The sequence below is a fragment of the Triturus cristatus genome, chromosome 3_1, assembly GCF_964204655.1.
Source record: "Triturus cristatus chromosome 3_1, aTriCri1.1, whole genome shotgun sequence".
In the NCBI taxonomy this organism is placed as follows: domain Eukaryota; kingdom Metazoa; phylum Chordata; class Amphibia; order Caudata; family Salamandridae; genus Triturus; species Triturus cristatus.
The window spans coordinates 358,490,594-358,498,503 of NC_140583.1; positions in this window are offsets into that span (position 1 = coordinate 358,490,594).

Sequence of the window (7,910 nt, forward strand, 5' to 3'; positions counted from 1 at the left end):
CCAAAGACAAGGAAGGGGAACCAGGCGGGGACACAGGGAACGACAAAACTCCAAGACATCCCCATCTCAGAGTGTGACAACTCCTATCAATAACAAGGGCAGAGGCACAGCCAAAGGACCCCAAACTCAAGGATCGCAAAGAGCCAAAAGTACCAACAAACCCATCCTCCCATGTGGAGGAAAATGGGACCGCCTGACAGAAAGAGGGAAAGAATATACTCCTAGAAGACACGGCCACCCACAGGGAAGCGAGTGCAAAAGACCAAATCACAAGCCCTCGCAGAACGGGGAGGAAGGGCGGCCCGTGAAGGAATCTGCGGCAAGAATCTTCTTTACCAGATACATCGTTACCGAAGGTAAGTAACTCTTACATCTGATAGAGACTACTAGCCGCATATTCCTTCACGTAGAATACTCTAGCCATACCCAAGGGGAAGGAGGGTCTGCAAGAGGACCCCACCCACCAGGGCACAACAGAAGGCCGCACGGGGGCCGAGTCCGAAAAAAGGAAGAGGAGCCCCGTACCCCAGGCAAAGGGAAACCCCCGCCAGCAGGAGGCCACCAACCCCAAGTGGGGGGAGGGGGGCGGTAAAAGAAGATAGCCTATCCTTACTCAGCAGAGGAAACAAGGCAAGGTGCAAAGAGGCCAAACACCCCACGCCCATGAGAGGCAATAAAACCTCCGCCCAAGGCCAAGGAAAGGAGCACCGAAGGAGAAGAGCAACCTAGCGACTCCAAGGAGAAGAGGCAGAGCAAAGGCAATCCCAGAAAGGACGGCATCGGCTGCAAGAAGCAGGCGGAAGCCGAAAAGGGTAACTCAAGGTCACCCAGGAAGAATCTTCCAACTCCCCACAGGGACAAACTGAACCCGCAAGAGGGTCTGGAAGTCAGGGACCATCCCCCCCCCCCCCCCCCCCACAGGGATCCGCTGACGTCCCAGGAGGGGAAGGAGGAGGAGGAGGAGAAGCCAGAGAGGCCTGCAAAGCCACCGCATATGTCTCCATCTGGGCTCTGGTCGCCCCCACGCCAGGAAAGGCAGATAAGGGGATGACACGCAGGGTCGCACCACCCGCGGAGAGCCCACGCCCCCCACAGGCCGGAACCCGACCCTCGTGGACAAACTGTGACACTTACCAATAGGTGAGCGGCGCTCTTGCGACCTGGAAGAAGATCTTAGTCGGCGAGGGAAGCCGCGGGTCCGAGAACCCTCCGCAGGGGCCGGGCGAGATGGCGACGCCGACCTGGACACACTAGCCGAAAGAAGTTTCATCCGGCGCTACCGCCGGGACTTCGGCGTTCATCTGCTGGCACGCCTCACAATCAGCGGAGTCATGGTGCTCCCCCAAACACCACATACAGATGGGGTGAGGATCCGACATGAGGCGGCCACACGACCAGCAAGTTTTAAAGCCCAAAGGCATTCGCACACTGTTCCCACACACGCAGCAATAGCATAAGGGAAAGGCCAAAATAGGCCCAGAGCACAAACCGGATCCGCGTTGCACACGGAAAAGGAAAAAACTGACGTAGGCGCGCCGGGGTGGGACTTATGTGACCTCGCTGACATCATGCCCGTGGAGGACGTTGGGGCGGAATCACGAGGAACCGCCTCCCGGCACGCAGAGATGCTGGGCAAGAAAGTTTTCCGGGTCCAGTCTCACGCCTGGGGATAATTCTACGTGAAGGAATCTGCGGCTAGTAGTCTCGATCAGATACCACATGCAGATGGGGTGAGGATCTGTCGCCGACATCTGGTGCGCGCAAGACGAGCACGTCTTGAAGCCCGAAGGCATTCACAGTCTGTTCTCAAGAAAACGATCAAAGCGGAAAAAGAAGGCCTGTAACAGGCCAGGAACACAATCCGGATCAACGCTGCACGCGGAAAAGAAGAAAACTGACGCCAGCGTGCCGGGGTGGGGCTTATGTGACCTCGCTGACGTCATGCCCGTGGAGGACGTCGGGGCGGAATCACGAGGTACCGCCCCCGACACGCAGAGATGCTGGGCAAGAAAGTTTTCCAGGTCCAGTCTCACGCCTGGGGATAATTCTACGTTAAGGAATCTGCGGCTAGTAGTCTCTATCAGATAGAGGTCTTAACTAAATATAAATTGTTGTTTTTTTAATATGGAGTTTCATATCACACAGTTAATAAGCACTGCAAGTAGTGTTGCCATTATCCATATTTTAACTAAGCGGTTTCTCAACCTGAGAAGGGTGAAACGACAAACCAGCCTGGCTGAGACTCAAACTTCTGACCTAGACTGCTGCGTGACTAACTGGGCCCTTCTGGCCGTATCATGCTCACTCCTAAGTTAATTTTAAACTTATTAGGACCTCAACTGAGGTCTACATTTTTCATTATCAATTAAAGGCAAGATGAGCACCACAATAATTGTATAAAAGAAATAGATAATTAAGAACTCTATATTTAATGTAAACTATTTCTTTTAAAATACAGGTTAAAATAAAGCTTTAAAAAATTGTAAATAATAAAACAGATGGTATCTACGTATAATTGGACTTTAAATATGTTAATATGACTTCTCTTAAAGAAGCACATAAAATCAGCATGTGAAATATATGTTGGGTGCCTTTTTGACAAAGATCAGAGGGGATTCTAGAGGATTATTACTCCATCTTGCTGTTACAATCTGTAGTGGAACATTTGTTAAACGAAGTGACATAATACATTTTCTGATCTTAAGTGAAATTCGAAAGGAAAGATAAGGTTGTAATAAGCCAAAGGAAATAAAATGCACACCATATTCAATGAGTGAAATTCATACTGATAGCGTTCTGAGAAATCGTCCGAGAAAACCAGGTGTCCATTTACCGAGCATACCAATGTTACAATCAAAGAACTCTAAAGCCCTGTCAAAGGTTTTTTATTGGCTTCTGGATAGGGGCAGAGATCCTCTGAACAGCCTCAAACCCCATCCAAAGGGTCTGAAATTCCAGCAGAAATGTCAATATAATAGTAACAAAACCCAACCATGTTCTTGCAATAGCCTACCTCAGCAAAACCTTCCACCCCTACCACCCTGCCAGGTGTCAGAAATCCACCTCCATGAAACTAGTTGAAGTACAGCCACTTATTTTTTTCTCTAATTCAAAGAATACTGCATTAACCAAATTTAACACTCTCACACAATAAAATAAGTAAAATGGGTAAAATGTATTAAACAGTGGACAACTCGCTTCTAATCAGACAATGGTGCACATACACCAACCTTGACAGACATGGCTGCACCATTCTCTCCAGTGTATTACCAAAGGGTTGATCTGACATTGCACAATGAGTTGAGTTAGCTTTAGAATGCGGCTTGGCTCAATCCCTTTTGAGAATTTAAGATTATGCATACTAGTTTGAACAGAATTCATGCAGAGCTCGGGTGATGTGGCCAGGATTCTTTGTGTTGAGGCAACATTTCACTGATCAGTTTTGTATCCTTTGGTATTTAAGTATGTCCGTATTGTATTGGATTGAATTTATATAGCGCTTAGTACCCAAGATGGAACCACTGAAGCACTTGACAGCGAGTTGCAAGCTACTACGGAATCCAAGATTTGTGGTTAATCCATTAGTAACTGATATAGTACATTTGCTTCAATTTCTTTGCGGTAGGTTAGATAAAAGATATGATCATAAGTGGAGGAATGAGAGTTCTTGTAAATTAATTTGTGGGATGAATAGACAGGCTGCAGGACATTAGGTATTGTTGGATTGCAAAGAAAGGGGAGATTGTGATCCAAGAGATGAGATGTAGGCAATTTGAAGAAACACAATAAAGGAAACGGATTAAGGAATACAGGCATGCAATTTAGAGTAGGCTAAACTCAGAGAAGAGACATGCAGAGGAAGGAGGTGAGGACAGGGGTTATTTAAAATAAAGAAGAGCTAACAATTTAACGTCTCGAGTCAAGGTTTGACTTTCATTCAGGGTTTAAAAATATAGCCGGGTGAAGCATTTTGGGATATCATGCATTCTGAGGACGTAACACCGTAAAAAATATAACACTATTTTAGATGCAAAACATGTATGATTGATTTAAATATTGACTGGAAAGTCCCCCGTTTCAAATAATGTCATGTGCCCCGATTAGGAGTGCCCAACTGTGCGGTCGTATCTGGTATCCCAAATGTTATTCTGGCACCTGCGTCCTGTTAGTTTAGGGAGTGCACTGAAGCCTATCCTTGCCTGGACAATGAGAGGTGCAGGACCTGCCTTGAGACCTGTTGGGACACAACAAGCGAAGCCTCAGATTGGACAGATGACTAATATCTTGGGTTTAGCACATAAGGGGGTCGTGGCAGCATATCATTGTTTAAGAAGTCCTATGGTTGCCCACACCCACCGGACCCTCTTGTCTAAAGGGCTACTGTTATGTGGTAACCAAGAACCTTTGTTCTGACATCCTTTGTGTTTGTGGAGTGTGTGCTTAATAAGCATATGGTGCATCTGTTGTAGTAAGATTCTGTGTGTATGAAAGTATTCAAAGCCATGGCAGAAGATGGGAGGATGAGGCCAGCTTCCTAGACAGTGAAAGTATATTCAGGGAAAGTATATTCCCTGCATTCATTTTGCTGTTGTGTGTAGAACCAGACAATGAACCGAGGCCCATGGAGACCGAGCTACTTTTAGTTATTTTAAATAACCCCTGTCCTCACCTCCTTCCTCTGCATGTCTCTTCTCTGAGTTTAGCCTACTCTAAATTGCATGCCTGTATTCCTTAATCCGTTTCCTTTATTGTGTTTCTTCAAATTGCCTACATCTCATCTCTTGGATCACAATCTCCCCTTTCTTTGCAATCCAACAATACCTAATGTCCTGCAGCCTGTCTATTCATCCCACAAATTAATTTACAAGAACTCTCATTCCTCCACTTATGATCATATCTTTTATCTAACCTACTGCAAAGAAATTGAAGCAAATGTACTATATCAGTTACTAATGGATTTTCGACAGGAATTTGAAGTGCTCATTTGAACATATTAACATCCCGGAGTGCGAAGCTGGACTTTTTAAAATCTCCCTAAATTCGAACTTTACCATGTCCGGCATATTGTTGTATCGTCCACCGGGGAATCCGTCTAAATGGGTGTCCACCTTAGCTAATCACATTACCCCATATTGTATGGCATCAACAAATTTTTCGCTTATCGGTGATTTTAACCTTCATTTGGAGGACAAGTCTATTGCAGCTTGTAGAAATCTGCAAGACGATTTAAAGGCCCTAAATTTTGCTTTAATAAACGCTGGCCCGACTCATAATAAAGGGCATTTACTTGACCCCGTTTTTTCTAATATGACGGAGCTCCACTGGCTAAATACTTCTCCCATTTGTTGGTCTGATCACTATCTCACTAAATTGAGTATTAAATTTCCTCTTACTGCTCACTCTAAAATAATTGCCCCGGCCACACTGAGGAGAAATTGGAAGCTAGTAGACCTGGTGGAATTGAACCAGACTCTTCATTCAAACCCCCCCAGGAAAGGTCCTGACATAAATCGCCTGGCGGAAGACATTGACAAATGGCTCCGTGAGGCTGCAGATTATTGTCTACCCGCCATCGCAAATAAAGTTAACAGACACCGCCCTCCTGCCCCCTGGTTCAATGAGCTATTAAAAAGGGAAAAAGCAAGTTGTAAAGTCTTGGAGCGCAAATGGCGCAAAGATTACAATCCTGATGCGAAAGGCATTTATCATAAAGCTAGAAATTTATATCATTCTGCCTGTGTAAAAGCGCGCGCTTCCTTTGTCTCTTCTTCTATTTCGGAAGCCTCTAATAAATCAAGGACTCTGTTTAGTCTAGTTAAGGACCTTGCTGGAGCTCATACCTCAGCGTCACCTCCCCCATTGAACGCGAAACAGTGTCAAGATCTTGGCTGTTTCTTTGTGGAGAAAATTGAGAGAATTATTCAGGACATTTCCACTAACAACATTGTATCACCCCCCTCTATCGACTACGAATCAGTCTCCTTGAGAAAAAACACCTTACAGTATGGCCCTCCATCACGAGCGATTCACTGAAATCCATATTTAAAAATATTAAGTCTGGCTCCCCTAGGGATCCTATCCCAATGAAGATCCTAAAACTATTGGATGACCAGTCTTTAGAGGTCATTGTTGACACGCTTAATACCTCATTAGAGTGTTCACATGTCCCTACCCTTTGGAAACATGCCATGGTTACGCCTTTGCTTAAAAAACCCACGGCTGAGCCTGAGTGCCTGGCAAATTATAGACCTATCTCTCTGCTCCCCGCCTTTTCCAAATGCCTGGAGAGACATGTTCACTCGACCTTAGCCTCCTTTGTGGAAAAAAATTATCTTTTGCACCCCTCGCAATCGGGTTTTCGGGTCGGTTTCTCTACGGAAACCACCCTCCTTGGAGTCACTGAGCACATTAGAAACCTACTTGACAAAAATCAGACGGTCGCGCTTGTACTCCTTGATCTAAGCGCGGCCTTTGATACGATATCTCATGAAATCCTGATCAAGGCCCTGTGGAGAAATGGAGTCTGTGGCAAGGCATTGGACTGGATCCGGTCCTTTTTGAGCGGAAGGACTTTTCAAATTAATTCCTCCATAGCCTGCTCTGACTCTTTTGAAATCTCCCACGGCGTACCTCAGGGCTCCATCTTGAGTCCGTTGTTTTTCAATATTTATTTAAGACCATTAGCCGACATTGCTGAAAAATCAGGTCTCACACTGATGACTTACGCCGACGATTCGCAGATTATTTTTTCCCTCTCAGATCCTAGTCCTTCTTCCTCATCTCCCCTTAAGTTGGGACTGCAAAACATTCTGAATTGGATGACCAGCAACCAACTAAAGTTAAATGGAGATAAGACAGAGGTTCTTCTTCTGGGTAAGCAGCATGATTTGTGGAATTCCGCCCATTGGCCAGACCAACTGGCCACTATTCCTTCCCCAGTGACCCATGTGCGTAACCTGGGTTTTATCGTAGATAGTACTCTTTCTATGAGTAAGCAAGTCAACAAAGTAGTGGGTCTTTGCCTAACCATCATTAAATGGCTACGAAAAATCATATGGATGCTACCTCTTTCTACCCAGAAGACCGTTGTCAATGCTTTAATAACCTCTCGGCTTGACTACGGTAATGTACTATATCTTGGCTCGAATAAAGTGGTAGTAGACCGACTGCAACTCGTTCAGAACGCTGCAGTCCGCCTACTCTGCAAAATCCCGAAAAATTCCGGGGTCTCAATTCATCGGAGGAAACTCCATTGGCTTAAGGTGGAAAACCGAATTCGCTTTAAAGCTCTGACCTTGATGTTTAAAATTAAAGCAGGCACGGCTCCTAACTATCTTTCATCTTTAGCCTAACTCTATTATCCAAGGCGCAGTCTTCGCTCCCAATCACTTTCACAGTTTTGCATCCCTAGATTTAAACTGGCAAAAATGGGTGGTAGATCTTTCACCTTTCTTGGCCCTACAAATTGGAACGCGCTCCCCCTTTTCATCCGAAAGGAGGAAAACTATGATAGTTTCCGTAAACACGTTAAGACCTGGCTCTTCAACTAATAACTTGATCAGCCTGTGTTTGGGTTTTCTTGCTGTATTCCGGCGCCGGGAAACCCTTTTTGGGTAGCTGTTGCGCCTTACAAATTCTAATAAATAAATAAATAAATAACTGAATGAAGACCTAGTTATCAAAGGGCTTCTGATTAGTTATTCCTGAGCACAGTAGGGGGTTAAGGGTGTGAATGCACCTTTTGATTTCTACTTCCATTAGGTGATTAGAGCTAGGTGCAAAACTTGATTGTGCCAATGTTGTGAATGCTCCAGTCTTGAGACAGTCCAAATACAGCAAGAATTACTTCAAATAGATGCTTACGTATCTGCTTATTCATTTAATAGTTTTATTTTTACTCACTTCAGCCT